This window comes from Tachypleus tridentatus, chromosome 3 (genome assembly GCF_004210375.1).
Source record: "Tachypleus tridentatus isolate NWPU-2018 chromosome 3, ASM421037v1, whole genome shotgun sequence".
Lineage (NCBI taxonomy): Eukaryota > Metazoa > Arthropoda > Merostomata > Xiphosura > Limulidae > Tachypleus > Tachypleus tridentatus.
This window is the reverse complement of record NC_134827.1, coordinates 52,782,591-52,800,590: the sequence shown is the minus strand read 5'-3', so window position 1 is coordinate 52,800,590 and position 18,000 is coordinate 52,782,591. Positions and strand designations below refer to the sequence as shown.

Here is an 18,000-nt window from a genome sequence, read left to right as displayed (position 1 = left end):
CCGGAATGTAAATTTTAACTTTATTTGAAACTGTAATACTGAACTAAGTGATGTGAATTATGTTTCTTGAACTTAGTAATTAAGGTAACAGTTTCGTTACTAAATGTTTGGTGAAAGATTAACACATTTATTGACAATGTTTTATACAAATTTTCTATAAAAATACACGACATTTGTAACACAAAACTCCACATCTACAGTTTGTATTTAAGGTTTTTCTGTCTATTAAATTCTCCCTACATATATTCAAAGTTAAATAATAATAATTATTATTATTATTACTATTATTTATTGATAATCATCTTGCTAGTTTGAGATTTTAGTGAGTCTGTTAACATAGCCTCTTCTGAAGTACTTTACAATGGACAGGTGTCCCATCTACTGTTGGTTATTGGAAACCAAATCTTCAACTGATGTTCCTCAATGAAAATGTAGTTATATTAAAGATATTCAGTTAGTATTATGTAGTGACATTAATAGTTTAAGTGATGTCAGATAAATACACATCTAGGTGGTTAGTGGCATTTGTTAATTAATTAATGGATGTACTCCTTATTCAATTAAATGAATTTTGTTTCTATTAGTACACCATGTAACCTACAACTTGTACAAGTAAAATAAATATGGTATGTTCCAATATTGTTTTTAAACCACTACATTATGATGTGCTATTAATCTTGTTATTTTGAAGTGTTTTTTTACGATTTAAGAATTACCCTTGACCTCACATGATTGACCTCTTCTGAAGGCCACTATTTGTACAACTTATTTTACTATTAGTTTTATGGACATTTTCTACTTGGTTAATAAACATATTCTGTTTCGCAGTCATAAATAGTTCTATCAGGTTATCTCATAAGTAATGTCCGAAAATTTAATACAGAAAGTGCATCATCATTTCTGTCTTTGTAGAAAGCTTTAATGACTAAAATATGTTTAATAAGGCATGTATAAAAATGTTCAGACAAATAACAGAACCCAACTCCATTTTTTTCAGATCATTAATCAAATAAACCCTTATGAAGATGGATGTGTCTGAGGAGCACATTAGGTATATAATGCTTTATGAGTATATAAAAAGGCAATAGTGCAGCAGAAACTACACGAAACAATCAAGATGTGTATGGTGCGGTGTCTTTCAATGAAAGAAAATGTCGAAGGTGGTTTCAGAAGTTCAGATCAAATAACTACAGCTTAAGTGGTGCGCCACGTTCAGATCGTCCTGTTTAATGATGACTTGCTACTGGCTGCACTTGATGAAAATTGTGTTGTAACAGTTGAAGAACTAGCACACAAGCTTAATTCAACCCATTCAACAGTTCACCGTCATCTGCAACAGCTTAGAAAGGTGTTAAATCATGGTGGATCAATTTTTCAAGTTTTGACACCTTTCCAAGCTGTACCAACCTTAGAACAAGAGTGGACATTTGCACTTCTCTGCACTCTCGTGAACGTAACTCATCTTTTTTGGACAGGTTAGAGAATGGGGATAAAAAATAGATATATTATAAAAATATTAAGCGCGCAGACAATGGCTCAGTGCAGGTAAGCTGGTTAAAGCATAGCCTAAAATGGACATCCACGCCAGCAAAGTCTTGTTACGCGTTTGGTAGGATATTGTTGGTGTGATCCACTTTGAGTTGCTGTCACTCAATGTAACAATTACATCAGACTTCTGTTGTCAACAGTTAGACCGCTTGAATGTTGTGCTGAAAGAAAAGAGGTCTGATTTGATCAATCGTAAAGGTGTTGTGTTACACCAGGATAACGCACGTACCCTTACAGCAAAGATCACATCTATAAAGATTGAAGAACTAGTCTGGGAAAAACTTCCACATCCTCCTTATTCTCCAGACTTTGCCCCACCTGATTATCATGTATTCCGAATTTTGCAGAACTATATTGATGGAAAAGAGCTTGGAACACATGAAGATGTCAAAACTACCCCCTCTACATTCTTTTCCTCCAAACACCGAAGAATTTTATAGAAGTGACATTCAGAAGCTTGTGGATCATTGGCAGGAAGTTATTAATAATAATGAAACATACATTATTGATTATATAACATTAAAGGTGTTTCAAATCCTTTATCTTTTCTTGAACCTAAAATCGGACATTACTTAAGCGATAACTTGAAAAATTCATGACCAAAACATAAATGGAATTTAAAAATATAGTATTTTTCGTATTTCAGAAAAAATCCGCTTGTTAGTATGGGTGGCACTGTAAGCGGATTCAGTAACACATGGTACAAAGTTCGTGTCGTCAGCGAATGTGGAAGTGTTTGAACAAGAAATTTATTTTTGGGTAAGTTACAAAAGGTTTCTTTTTTTCTTTTCTGATGTTAAGTGATTTAAGTTATAATATGTTTATTTAAAGGTAGTATTGATAAAAATAAAGTGAAATGGGTATAACATTTCATGTGTTAACAAAATACTGTGTGACCGTGTACTAGCTGTGAGTTAAAATACGCGAGACATATTTTAATATAATATAAATAATGCGTGCAGTTAGTGTGTATGGACTAATTTAGTATTTTAATTATTTTTAAAGATTGATTTAGAATGTTCACAATTTCAGTAATTTGTTTTTCATTTCGTGTTGAAAAAGTACAGCTGAGATTCACCAGAAAAGTAGGCCTACCTTAACGTTATCATGAAACGTTTGCATGAAATAAACTTTTTAGTGTTTGCTGAGAACTATGGCTGATTGTCTTTAAGAAATTAAGCCATTTATTTTAAAGTTGTCTTTAAATTTTCAACCATTAACAACATAAGTTTAATCCCCGGTTACTGATTGACTGAATTAACGAAGTGTAAGAAAGACTCATCATGTCGAAGTTGGATGTCAATCGTATTTAACTTCAGTGGTAGTTTCAACTTCAAATGTTTTGTTTAACGTTTGTTCCTCATTGATTTCTTCATATCTTTTTAGAAGCTAACTCACGTGGTAATTGGTTTATATTTAGTTTTTTCTTTAATGATTGCTACCAGCCTCTACAAAATTTTTTCTGCTTTTGTCAAATATTTGTTGACCTAGTAGTAACACTACTACCGTATACAAACAAGTATTGAAGAGTGAAGTAAAGATGGCGTCCATTCCAACTAACCCAACAATACGAAAGTTGTATTCTGTATTAACCATACTAAATGTCTGAGTTTTAAGGCCCCCAATTTGTTTGTAATAAGCATATAAAACCATTTTTGTTGCATATGTGTAAACAGTTTTTGCATACTCTATAAAAAATATTAAATAAATGGAAGAAAGAAACATTTTTAAAATTTGTACTTGTTTTATAGGTATTGAAAACACATGAAACAAGTGATGATTTCTACCAACTAAGTCTTATTTTCTGCATCACAGGTTATGTGTTGACTTTGTAAAAATATTTTTAATATATGATTGTTGTAAGTGACCCTTGATGGTCATCACAGTGTCTAAACTGTCTGACTAATCTTGCTCAAATTGAAATTGTCCTAGGTCAAAAACTTCTTGAACAAATGGTTTGAATCAGTGGATGATGGTTCTGTTTCAGACATAAGGGTTGGCTTATCATTGAAATTGTATACATTTAGTTGTTGTATAGATATTTCCACATGAACTATCATTTATGGTAATCTTTGTTGAAGATATATTTTGATAAACAAAATTATCCCTTATTGTACATGTTTACTTATGATGTAATGAACAAGTTATTACACTGTACTCTTGAAAGGGTTTTTTGGTACTGTATATTGTCAGCCAGTTCATGTGAAGTCAGTATTATCATTCATTTTACAATAAACTATTAAACCACAACTGAATATCATACAGACATTAAATATTCTGTAAAATACTGTTTGTATATTCCAATTTTATTTGTAAACATGACAGAATTGTGACATACAAATTTTCATCAGTTTTTAAACTGTCTACTTATAAAAGTCAAGTGTTTTAACTACAACACAACCTTTACCCCTGGATGGTTCTTAACATCACTTATTTGTAAACATTCTTCCTTGACACTAGTATAGATAATAATGTCACCGTATCAGTACCAGTACATATGACAAAATGTTTTATTATAGACCTGTGTTCTGAACAAGAATCAGATAATAAAATACTGTTGAAATAACCCTGTCACAAGTGGAATCCTTTACTGCTCATATGATGATATTTTAGTTACTTTTATTAAACTAGTTCTAGTTTGTTATACCAGTTAGTATAGCATAAACTCTAAGCCAACAATCCATATTTTAATGATATAAAAGCTTTAAGTTCTTAGTTTTATATTTAAAAAAACACCTGAATATCCCCTAGTGTTAGAAATGACATTTTCTATAGAAATCCCATCTTTTCTGTTTTATTCACCACCATTTCAATAAATACAAAATCAAAAGTAAATTACTCACTGTAAAATTGTCATTGTTCAGAAAAACCATAATTTTTATAGCCTTCATTTTTTTAGTTAGAGCTATCAAACAGAAAATCAGACCTTTCCTTCCATATCCTCTCTTTCAAGATTTGTTTATAGTTCTTGTATTTAATTCTATATTATCTAACCAATAGAAAACAAAGGTCTTCATCCATCAAATGACATGTATAATGTTCTTTGAATGGAAATTGTCTATTTGTTTGCATGTCATTAATGAGTGTTGTTTGGTGGATTATTCAGTAAATCATTTAGTGTATGACTAGTATTGGTATGATAAAGTGTTACCAACAATCAACAGAAAAATAAAGAATATTTTATTTCATGTGTATTCTTTATTTATTATTGTGAAAGTAATTAAAACTGTAGGTAAAATAAATAATGTTTCACAAGGGACACAAGGAGCTTGTAGTGTAATGTAATTCAGTAGTGTAACGTATCAAGAAATGTGATGACATGGCCTTTGACCTATTACCATCTGGAAGGTGTCAACTTGGTAGTAATGTTAAACGTTAGGTAACAGTTTTCTAGTAGATGTATTAATTTTTCTTTGTTGATTTTATAGTTCAGCCTGTTAATTGTGGCTTCATCTGCACTTTTACAAATGACTAAATGAGATGTCATCCAGTGTTTTATACAAATTTTCTGTAAAAATACACGACACATTTGTAACACAAAACTCCACATCTACAGTTTGTATTTAAGGTTTTTCTGTCTATTAAATTCTCCCTACATATATTCAAAGTTCAATTATTATTATTACTATTATTTATTAATAATTATCTTGTTCGTTTCAGATCTTGGTCACTCTGTTAACATAGCCTGTTCTGAGGAACCTAACAGTTGACAGGTGCTCCATCTACTGTTGATTATTGGAAACAAAATCTTCAACTGATGTTCCTCAGTTTGGATGTGAAAATAATTATAACAGATGAAACAATATAAGGTGAAAATCTGTGGTAACAATATACACAGTTAGTATTATGTAGTGACATTAATAGTTTAAATGATACCAGATAATTACACATCTGGTGGTTAATGGTATTTGTTAATTAATGGATAGACTCCTTATTCAATCACATGAAATATGTATCTATTAGTGCACCATGTCTCGTACAACATGTACAAGTAAAATAAATATAGTATGTTCCAGTCTATTGTTTTTCAACCACTACATTATTCTGACGTACTATTAAAATATGTTTTTATTATTTAAGAATAACCTTTACCTCTTTTGAAGATCACCATTTGTACAACTTATTAGGTTTAGGACATTTCCTACTTGGTTGATAAATCATTAATATCAAGTAAACACCACCGTCACCATAATTTAATATACAGTAATCAAACACTGATCTCACGTAAACAAATTGTTAATTATCTTATTAATGTGTGATGTTATTATAATTTAATTCAAATCATGGTTATTATTACTAAATTAAGTAGACAGTTGCAATATTTATTTATTTACAATACCTGAAGAAGATAAACTATATTCATTAATTATCTAAACACAGTATCTGTGTTTCTTGTTTACATACTGTACCTTTCAATAGAGTATTTTATAAATTAATAAGCATATCTTCATGACACTTGGGATATTACCAGTAAACATTATTTGTTTTAAATAATGTTTTCCTCACATTTTTTTATGCATGAAAAATTTTTAATTTTCATGTATGGATTCTTTATAACCACTAGATAATTATCAAATGTTTTTAAGAAAATCTATATTTGATCTGTTATACTCTCTGTTGTATCTCCGTACATGTTTGGTCAATTTGACCGACCTTGTAACCACTATATTAAATGAGAAAATAATTGAAAACCTTTATTATAATTTTAGTTTAGTACTTAGAAATGTGTTAATTTTAAGATTATTTTGTACGTGAGAAATTGGAGCAAGTCCTGACTTCAGTAGAAGGTTATCTTAAACTGTTGAATCTGTAAGTGTATTATACACACACACACAGTGGTACAAAACATGAAATTGTACCATTAACATGATTCCACTAGTTTTCATTCCAAATGTCTGTCAAACTGTTGTGTTGAAGTACTGTGTTTTTGTTAATTAAAACATATTAAAATACATCATTAAATTAAATTAATAAACTTTATCATTCTTAAAATATTAAAAACATAGTTTTGATATAGACATGTATGATGTATAAGTTAGTTCACAATTTACTGTTGGACTTAGAAATACATTCAAACATCAGTACACAATATGTGACAAACACTACTGATGTTAATAAAATAAACCAATGTTAAACATTTCATTGGTTGTTGTAAGTAGACACCACCAGTAACTGTAGTAATAAAATTAATTAGAAACATTACTGTTAATTGTGAGTGGTTTGGTTGGTTTATAATGTAACAATTTTAAATCATATCTTCATGAGTAATAGTGAGTTTGATATAAATATAAACTTAATAGTAAGCATTTCAAGTGTAATAATTAGTTATGTTTATAAAACAAATTATTGTAGAATCACTATATGTGTGGATGTCCAAGATACTCAGTAGGTATAATACAAACATTTGTGTTAAAAACTCAGCACTGACAGTTTTACTTTTAACCCTTTCACAACAGGTATGGTATAATATACAAAGTTTCTCTATACATCTGTACAGGTTGTACAGTATTGTAACTTTTGATACAGCAGGCATATCTTCATAAAATCTAGAGATTACAAGTATTTTGTACATAAAAATCAGATCATAATGAAATGTTTTTACTAAAGATTTGTGTAAATATTGAGTCTATGTCACAGTGCAAGGTGATTTCATGTAATAAAGAAAACTACACTTTGTCCCAAAAATTTAAAATGTCATTTGCATAATCTCTAAAACTTCCTAAGTACATTTCAAACATTTGTTTTCAGTAAGACTATATTTTCTGTACTCTAAGTATAGGGAGTCTGTCACTTTAACTTCATAAACCTCACAAAAAAAACGTGTTTTTCATGCAAGGACTACATGTTATAACACAAATACAAATGTTTAGTCAAAAAACCTAAAGTCTTATAACACTGTATGTATTTATTAATTTTAATTATACTGACCTTCCAGTTGTGTCTAGCTAACATTACATAACTTTCATTTATGTGGTGTATGTGGACTTAGGTCAGTGTCCAGTAATATAAAACTGACCTTTAGTCTTGGCTGTGTTGTAACGGACTAGTATTTCATTATATACACGTTTAAATTATTATTATTACTGCTTAGAAATAAATTATTAAACTTATGTTTCTTAAAATATAGAATAATAAATAAAGCAGAGAGTGACATCTCACGATTAACTTATTCACATATATTGAAGTAAGAGGATACAGGGGAATATTTTCAACATTGGAAAGAGGTGAATGGGGTCACAATGTTTGATTCAGTATATAAGACGTGTATTGAAATAATCAAAATATTTCAGGTTTTTATTTTATATTTTTGTTGTCAGTATTAGTAATATGAGTTTTTGATTTGTACCAAACTATACTTAGTTTGACGTCACAAACGGCATATTTTAAACACTGCTTCATTTAACATACTATGTGACTCACTAAAATCTATATTTAGATGTGTTCTTTAAATATTTAGTTTTAAATTAAGAAATTAACTCATACACAATGTTAGTTTGAATTATGTTCTACAATCTGATACCAAACTTACTGACATAAATTCATAAAATAGTAGATCAATATACTTTTGAATGCAAGTCAACAAATGTAGTGACATGCACTTTGACCCATGACCAATAGTGAAAGGTTTAGAACATTATAACTTGGTGCAACAGGAATCACCAATCAATAATAAATCAACATGAGATGACTGTAAGACACACATAATCAATGCTTTGTACACTATACAATCGGTGTCTTTAGGGTGTCAATCACGGTACATGGAAGAGTTGTAAAAAAATAATACATATTATTACAATCTGATAGACTAACTTTTAGTGAAAACATCACAAAACAAGTAATGAATATTTATAAATGTAAGGATGGCAGAGTCAAATAGAATAGAAACATGAACATATGTATGATACAGCTATACATAGATCATCTGTATGTGTCTTTAGATATCACATGTTACACTGTATAATGTGTACTTTAATATTACTGACTGTTGGTATGTGTTATAATATAGTCATGTCAGGGTATGTAGTGTAACTAACAGACTAACATATATGTTGTAGTTTTGTACTTAATGACAAACAAACAGTGGTAACATTTAGAAACTGTAATTTTAATTAGTTGGTAGAATACCAGTAAATTAAATCAGTCATCTCTAGATGTGAGGATTTTTGTAAAGGAAATGGTTAAAGTGACCTTTAGAGGTGAAGTTTGGCAGGTTTTTCTAGAAAACCTTTGAATGGAACCCACATGACAGTTGTAATCTGTCATTTAGAAGTGTTTCTTGTATATAGTTTTAACCTTGAATTTATTGGAAGATAAATACAGTAACATGAGTAAAAATAATTTTAAACACATGCTAGTGAAAAGTAACTTTATACACTTGGTTTTCTTGTAGTTTATACACAATAGTGTATTAACAACAGGAGAATTTTGAGTTTAGTTGTATTGACTAATGTGTTCTTAACAAGACGACAGCACTATGTTGAAACTGGTATCCATAAACAAATTCTTAACATGTAGTTGGTTTCAATGAATTGAACCAGGTTCTCAGTATTTCCAATATGTGAGAGAGTTGATGTCCACGTTTTTCAATCTTAGATTTCTGGTGTTAAAGTGAGACAATTTCAAAATATATGTTACATCTGTAAGAAAGTATTCATGTAATAAATCTTTGTTTGTTATATTTTAGCAAAAAAACCTATGGATGGTGTTGGAAAACATGACTTCTATTTCATATTTTCAAACTGAAGCTGGATACAGATTTCTCTATTTCCCAAGAGTTTGAGGTAAAACTTTCAAACACAAATATTAATTAATTAACAGCTGGTAATATTAACCTTGATTCACAGATTATCTGAAGTGTTATAATTCTGATGTAACTGATAAAAACAGTGAAAGTTTAGTTTATATTTAGTAACGTTCTGAGAACACTGGTTGTAGTTAACAGTTGGTGACTGTCTTTCTAAATATGATGTTTTTAGGGTTAAAGTGACACGACAAACTTCAACAAAGGCAGTTTGTGTTTTGTATGTAGGATAGTTTTGTGAAAACTTGTGTGACATATCAGCTGTTTTTCACACATTTACAATATAACATTGTGATTACTGGTGACAACAATTTGTATTAACCATTGAAGTGTAGTGTTATTTTAATCTAACCTTCAACTGTTTCTAGTTTTATTTATTAAATAACATTTATCATTAGAAATATAACTTTAGTTTTCTCTACTGCAGTTTGCTAAGATTTATGAACTGTGTGAAAGTCAAGTTTGACATATTATACATTTCAGATTCTTTCCACATCTGAATGTAATTCTTGTCACACATCATCCAGGTATCAGATATGTTATCTGGATGAAGTAGTTAAGCTACAGTGATGGTAAATTACCAGATGTGGATGTTAAAGGACAGTCACCTTCCAGTAAAGCTGAACCAGAAGGTAAGAAGACTTGAGTTATGTTATTAAATATAATGTAATATTATTATTACTGACTTTCCAGATGAAGGTAACTGGGCTGGACCAAGATGTAGTTATATAGGATTGTTACTAGTTCTAATAAATACACTGATGTTGGGATTTAACTTCCCATACTAGTATAATTCTGTACACATTAAATAAAAACATTGTCATTTAAGAATGGACTGTAACACTTGTATATTCTGTGTTTCAGGGCGAAGGTGCTATCCAGACAGTGTGGTGTTTTTACAACAAACAGTGGATGGTGAGTTCATTTGTATTATAACAGTTGTGTCTGGAGATAAGTTCTTGTAAAAGGCCTGCTATCTCCTTATACATTTGTTATAATAGGACTTAACTTTGTTTTACCTTTCCAAAGACTTATAAATTTTCCACCTTGTGGTGCCCGATCAGCTGGATCTATAGTGGGACAAAGATGTTGGTGATTTGTTTGTTGTTTTTTTTAATATTAGGGAAATTTAATATTTAACAAACCTTGTGAATAAATATTAAGTGTTATTACAATTTGTTGTGTATGTACAACCATCAATAAAGTCTACACAAGCTTGTCTTGCTTTATTAAGTTTTATTACAAGTATTAAACTATTGTACAGAATATTATCTCAAGTTAATATTTTGATATAATACTTACAATTCCATGTATAGTAACATCTACAAAAGGATTCTTAGCTGGTCCACAATTTATCCCCTGAAGAACTAAAACAGTTGCTTACAAAGTTATTCTGACTGGCTATATCATCTGTTAACCTGTTCTGTAAGAAATAAACAAATCCTAACTAAATATTTATATGAGGAAGACATGTCTGACACTATCATTACATATGTATAGTGAAATCAGTAATATATTGACAATCAAACTAAGACAACTTGGTTGGTTTGTGTTACATATTTTACAATCAGATGACTTACCAGAACAGCACCCATGGAGAGAGTGGACTTTTATGTTCAAACAAATTACAAAATGTATTCTTAAGTAATAGCTGTATGAACATTCTTATTAAACTTTCACTATAGTTATTAAACAATGCTAAAAGGGACCTGTTATAACTTGTAATTTAACATGCTATATAAATATGTAGATAAGAACACCAATATTCTTGAGCTATACCTTGATTTCAATGTTACAGTTCATAATAGGGAACTCAATATTTACCTCACAAGTACTGGTTCTAAAACTATCAAAACACTTCTGTGAAGAATGTTAGCTTTAAACACTTACTTTGAAATACCTTCCTCTAACAGTGAACTGTTTATTAGTTACCACAGCTTCTACAGAGTAATTACAGAACAGTCTGGTAGCTATCATCTCATCTAAAACATAAAGTCACTATAGTTCAACATCTGTTATTAGGTTTATAGAATTTCACTCATATTGACAACAACGACAGCTCTGTCTAATCTACATTGAATGATTGTTAGAAGTAAAAACTTGAAGTAATAAGTGATTCATATAATAAAATGGTTTTTAACCAGTATCTGACAACACTTATGATAAATTAAGTTACATTAAACCATAAAGTGAGTAAAATATATAAGTCTGAAGATTTTATGAACTATCCAATATTATGTATAACACCAACACATTATCTGACACAACAATCATTGATAATACATTATTAAAGGAACTGTTGTGAATAACCACAACAGTTTAAAGTTGTGTGTATCCTGAGTTTGTTAGGAAGAACACCAGTAGATATGTGAAAAAAACTACATGTAGAATGTTGATACCAGCAAACCATGTACAAACATCACATACACTGACTGGTTCCAACATCTTTAAAAACAAACTATACAAATGTTGACCTCAAATGATAAACCTTCATCAACAGTCCAGCTTCACAGATGTGGAGAATGTAATTTCCAAGATCTGTGTAATAAATATTTCTTCTCAACTGATATCCAGAGATGTAGGTTAGTAAATCTATATTGACACCAGGGTTAAGTTGATCAAAGAAATAATAAAAATACTTGAAATAGTGTTAGATATATTGTTCAGTCTCTTTAAAACTAATTTGTTTGTAATTATCTGACAATGCACTTGTCAGGGTACCATCAATAAAACATGGCTGTCAAGAGTCAGTCAGTAAATCAATATGCTATCCTTTCAACTTTAACTTGTAGTTTTTATCTAGAAGTTCACGTGTCATGTCATTAAACTGATAATGTCTTCACTTCCATAGACATTATACATCATGAAACCATTAACTTAGAGACAACATGTTAAAATTAGTACAAATATGAAACTGTACGATAGACATGTCACCTTTCTTAAATCAAGTTTATAACTTACTTCTCAAGATCACAAAGACAGTGGACTAACATTGTCAAACTAAATTTATATGAAACTACTGCAGTTACTTATCAAAAACCTTGTATTCACAAGATCTAAATATGGACAAAACTACTGAAGTAAAACTGGCTGGTCTTTATTGGATTATAATGTAACATAGAAAGATCAAGGTGAATCAACATTACCTTGTCAACATGGGTGTCAATCACTGATTAGAGAAGTGTGTCCTTTAATAGCTGAGGATGAACTATTTCTACTTCCTGTTACAACATCAACATGGTATCAATCACTGATTAGAGAAGTGTGTCCTTTAATAGCTGAGGATGAACTATTTCTACTTCCTGCTACAACATCAACATGGGTGTCAATCACTGATTAGAGAAGTGTGTCCTTTAATAGCTGAGGATGAACTATTTCTACTTCCTGCTACTACATCAACATGGGTGTCAATCACTGATTAGAGAAGTGTGTCCTTTAATAGCTGAGGATGTACTATTTCTACTTCCTGCTACTACATCAACATGGGTGTCAATCACTGATTAGAGAAGTGTGTCCTTTAATAGCTGAGGATGAACTATTTCTACTTCCTGTTACTACATCAACATGGGTGTCAATCACTGATTAGAGAAGTGTGTCCTTTAATAGCTGAGGATGTACTATTTCTACTTCCTGTTACTACATCAACATGGGTGTCAATCACTGATTAGAGAAGTGTGTCCTTTAATAGCTGAGGATGAACTATTTCTACTTCCTACTACTACATCAACATGGGTGTCAATCACTGATTAGAGAAGTGTGTCCTTTAATAGCTGAGGATGAACTATTTCTACTTCCTGTTACAACATCAACATGGGTGTCAATCACTGATTAGAGAAGTGTGTCCTTTAATAGCTGAGGATGTACTATTTCTACTTCCTGTTACTACATCAACATGGGTGTCAATCACTGATTAGAGAAGTGTGTCCTTTAATAGCTGAGGATGAACTATTTCTACTTCCTACTACTACATCAACATGGGTGTCAATCACTGATTAGAGAAGTGTGTCCTTTAATAGCTGAGGATGAACTATTTCTACTTCCTGTTACTACATCAACATGGGTGTCAATCACTGATTAGAGAAGTGTGTCCTTTAATAGCTGAGGATGAACTATTTCTACTTCCTACTACTACATCAACATGGGTGTCAATCACTGATTAGAGAAGTGTGTCCTTTAATAGCTGAGGATGAACTATTTCTACTTCCTGCTACTACATCAACATGGGTCAATCACTGATTAGAGAAGTGTGTCCTTTAATAGCTGAGGATGAACTATTTCTACTTCCTGCTACTACATCAACATGGGTGTCAATCACTGATTAGAGAAGTGTGTCCTTTAATAGCTGAGGATGAACTATTTCTACTTCCTACTACTACATCAACATGGGTGTCAATCACTGATTAGAGAAGTGTGTCCTTTAATAGCTGAGGATGAACTATTTCTACTTCCTGCTACTACATCAACATGGGTGTCAATCACTGATTAGAGAAGTATGTCCTTTAATAGCTGAGGGTGAACTATTTCTACTTCCTGCTACTACATCAACATGGGTGTCAATCACTGATTAGAGAAGTGTGTCCTTTAATAGCTGAGGATGAACTATTTCTACTTCCTGCTACTACATCAACATGGGTGTCAATCACTGATTAGAGAAGTGTGTCCTTTAATAGCTGAGGATGAACTATTTCTACTTCCTACTACTACATCAACATGGGTATCAATCACTGATTAGAGAAGTCTGTCCTTTAATAGCTGAGGATGAACTATTTCTACTTCCTGTTACTACATCAACATGGGTGTCAATCACTGATTAGAGAAATGTGTCCTTTAATAGCTGAGGATGAACTATTGCTACTTCCTGCTACAACACACAAGTGGTCAGCTACAAGGACTGTAATAACACAACAGTGGATATGTAGATATAATTCCTGGTACAACACGTGTATTCACCTATTAATGCATCTTTAGATATAACTGATACAGTTAAACCATGTGTTAAAACTGTTTTTGAAACTAACAGTAAACTTTATAAAAGAACAAAGGTTTAGTTACAGGTTTTCCTTTATATCTATTGTTATATGATTCATTCATGGAGAGTTTTGAAACTAAAATATTAAGTAAAGAGAAATAAATAATTTACATTAAAGTACATTCATGAAATGTTTTTTTTATTATGGTAAAGATTTAATTAGTTGTGTTTAATTAAAAAAAATTAACTGTTTACCTTACTACAAAATATTTTGGTAACAGAAAATTCGAAACTATTATTAACAAAAACCATTCTCAGAAATCACTGAAGGTTTGATTATTCATAATGTAATTAAAATACCTCAGTTTGGTCCACAATCATTTTCAATATCACTAGTAATAACACTTTTCTCAACACTTCTTGTTCCTGTCTGGATCAGTAACTACCTTTTTAATAGTGTGTAATGTAGTTGATTAACAATAACTAACATTACCAGAAACATCAGATATCGGATCAGTAACTACCTTTTTAATAGTGTATAATGTAGTTGATTAACAATAACTAACATTACCAGAAACATCAGATATCGGATCAGTAACTACCTTTTTAATAGTGTGTAATGTAGTTGATTAACAATAACTAACATTACCAGAAACATCAGATATCGGATCAGTAACTACCTTTTTAATAGTGTGTAATGTAGTTGATTAACAATAACTAACATTACCAGAAACATCAGATATCTATTTGTACAATATAAACATTTCTTACTTTTAGAGAAGAAGTGATAAGTGAAAGTTTGTTTCAGAATAATACCAGCACTGAATGGAGTTTTATATTCATTAACAGATAAACAAAGATATGGTTGTTGTTAATAAAGTGAAGGGTCATAACTCTAATGGTTGATTGTAGGTGAAAGAACTTGTGTCTTCATAAATATTAAATGTTTAGACTGTTTTTATTAGTTTACAAATTATTTTTACATTTTTCTCAATGTTACCCAGAGACTTAAATTAAACTATCTTACGTTTACATTTGGCTGAAATTATTTCTATACTTGTTAATTATGTAGTAAATCTAACATTAAATATAAATTAGGTTGTTCTCTCAGTATGCATATATATATATATGTGAAATATTTTAACACTATTTTTATTTGCTATAACTAAATTTAAAACTTTTATTTCATATTGTTTCACAGTAACTATACTACAGAACTATAAAAATATTAAGATTTGTCACTTACAAGTAAAAATAATCACTAATCTCCCTTAACATAATATTAGGTTTTTATATCACGTAAATGTTACTAAAGTTTATAATATCTGATATAAAATTATATTGTTCACTTTCAGGTCTTTTACCATAAAATAATATTTTCAACATAAAATTATTTTGTACGTGCTGTTGTAATTTGTATTCAAATATTCCTGAAACTGCATTCTTTAAAGCATTATCCTGTAACTTCTATCAGGAATCAGTTAATACTGTGGTTATAATTGAATTGTACCTTATGGCAATTAACGTTTTGTGCCACCTATTATCTCAATTTCGAAATAATTTTGTCAATTTAAAATTGCCTGAAATGGTGCATTTGAAGACACTAAACACAAAACATTCAATATCTCTAGAAATAATAGTTTTTGGGTGTTACCTTTTATTGTACCGATTTTAATAATTTTGGTGTAGTTTTATTTCTTATAATAAAAGGTTAATTACATTTCTCTTTTTATTACATTAGGTTCAAAGTATCACTCAGTCACTATCTATTATCATAATCTGAAACAATAATAAACAACCAATTACACAAAATAGTTATTTTTTTGGATAATAGATGGCACCAACAGCATGCTGGTTTTAAAAAATATATTATATTTTTGGTCTATAAATGACAATACAGTAAAAATATTGTATTCAGTTGTTTGGAAACAAAATAATTGTCACCTTGCAGATTATATACAACAATAATTTGCATTTATTCAATGGAATAAAATACTTAGTTAAAGTGTTATAATACTGAGTACAAGCTGGTCAAAAGTTTAAGACCATACCAAAAACAAGTCCTAAACAGGGTAGGACATGCCCAAAAAGAGGTCTCAGTAGTGAGTTGCACGGCCATCATTGGGAATAACTTCACACATTCGCTTTGGCATAGTTGATATAAGCTTTTGCAGAAGGCTGGCTGGAATGTTATTCCAAGTGGTGAAGACGGCTTCACGAAAATCATGCACTGTTTGGAATTGACGTCCATTTCTATAGACTTCCCTTGCCATCCACCCCCAAACATTTTCAATCGGTTCAATTTGGGCAAATACGCTGGAAGGTCCAAAATAATCATATTACTCCCCATTAAAAATTCCTTTGTTCTGCAGGCACTGTGGATTGCAGCATTGTCCTGCCGAAAGATCCAGTTATTTCCACACAAGCGAGAGCCTTCAGTCAATAAGGATGCTCTCTCCAACATGCCAATGTAGCCAGCTGCTGTTTGATGCCCCTGTATAACCTGAACCTCCATTGTTCCATGGAAGGAGAAAGCACCCCAGATCATGATGGAATCTCCTCCACTGTGTCACGTAGAAAATGTCTCCAGTGAGATTTCCTTATCGTGCCAGTAATGTTGGAAGCCATCTGGACCATCCAGGTTAAATTTTTTCTCATCAGAGAACAAAACCTTCGTCCACTTTTCTACATCCCGTGTTTGGTGCTTCTCAGCAAAGTTTAACCATGCTGTTCCGTGGTGTGGCCTTTGAAGATATTTACGTCTTATGCCATCTTATTGTTCTTGAGCTGCATTCTGCATCCATTAGTGCCTTAATTTTGTTCAACGATCGGCTGATATCTTGTCGGACAACCCATCGAATCCTCCTGCTCAACGCCTGTGAAATTTTCTTGGGCCGACCACTTGAAATCCTCGTTCGATATTCCTCAGGGTCTTTTAAGAAATTTGCAACAGCAGTTTTACTTCACTCGATCTCACCAGCAACAATTCTGCCACGTCCAAACTCTGTCGACTTTTTAGCCTTTGCCATGTTTTTACCCAATGTAACACAGGAGATGTCAGTGGGAGGTGTTGACAATGCTAATGCTTGAACACAAATGACTAAATTTTGTTTCGTGTTTAACGATTAACACTTTGTTTCAGTATAGTCTTAAACTTTTGACCCGGCGAGTATTTAGGATAATTTCATGTTCACATTTTCCCTATTAAATACTAAAAAAAAGTTTTATATTTTCCCTTTTCTTATTTTCATCTTTCGAAGCTCTACTCAAATAAGTGGTTGAGTCGAACAACGAAAAATGCATATTTTTTCTTTATGTTTATTGGCCTTAAGGCCAGAAATGTATTCCAGGAATCAGTAAACTTTATAATGACACTAACTGTCCTGGTTTTACAGTTTGTAGTTTTTGTTACCATAAATAAATGGTATTATTTTCTAACTTTCTTGTACTAGTATTAAAATATTGTTACACTGTTAAATTCCATTTCGAAAAATGTGTTTCTTTCTTGAGAAGCGTTAAATGTAGACTATGTTCTGACCATCACAGAACCAAATCGAGATTTCTTAGCATTAAAGAATGACTTTGATCAATAAGTAATTTTTATGTAATTTGTATTTAATTTTGAATTATGTGCCATCTATTATATCAAATTGAAAATACTTTCATTTTAAACTATAATAAA

The 18,000-nt window shown here is 30.9% G+C and overlaps 2 long non-coding RNA genes across 2 annotated transcripts in view; one reads left to right on the top strand and one right to left on the bottom strand.

The window, feature by feature from the left end:
• The first annotated feature begins 2,193 nt into the window (after positions 1–2,193).
• Positions 2,194–10,568, top strand: LOC143246860 (uncharacterized). Its single transcript, XR_013026206.1, has 5 exons — positions 2,194–2,307; positions 5,209–5,357; positions 9,233–9,329; positions 9,833–9,981; positions 10,214–10,568. It is a non-coding gene; the product is annotated as an uncharacterized LOC143246860 (long non-coding RNA).
• The window catches only part of LOC143246861 (uncharacterized), a 12,752-nt gene continuing 5,319 nt past the window's right edge, over positions 10,568–18,000 (bottom strand). The window contains exons 3-5 of the long non-coding RNA XR_013026207.1: positions 12,496–14,240; positions 11,240–11,331; positions 10,568–10,772 (exon numbers count right to left, since the gene is read on the bottom strand). This is a non-coding gene — a long non-coding RNA (uncharacterized LOC143246861). The remainder of the gene's footprint in view (positions 10,773–11,239; positions 11,332–12,495; positions 14,241–18,000) is intronic.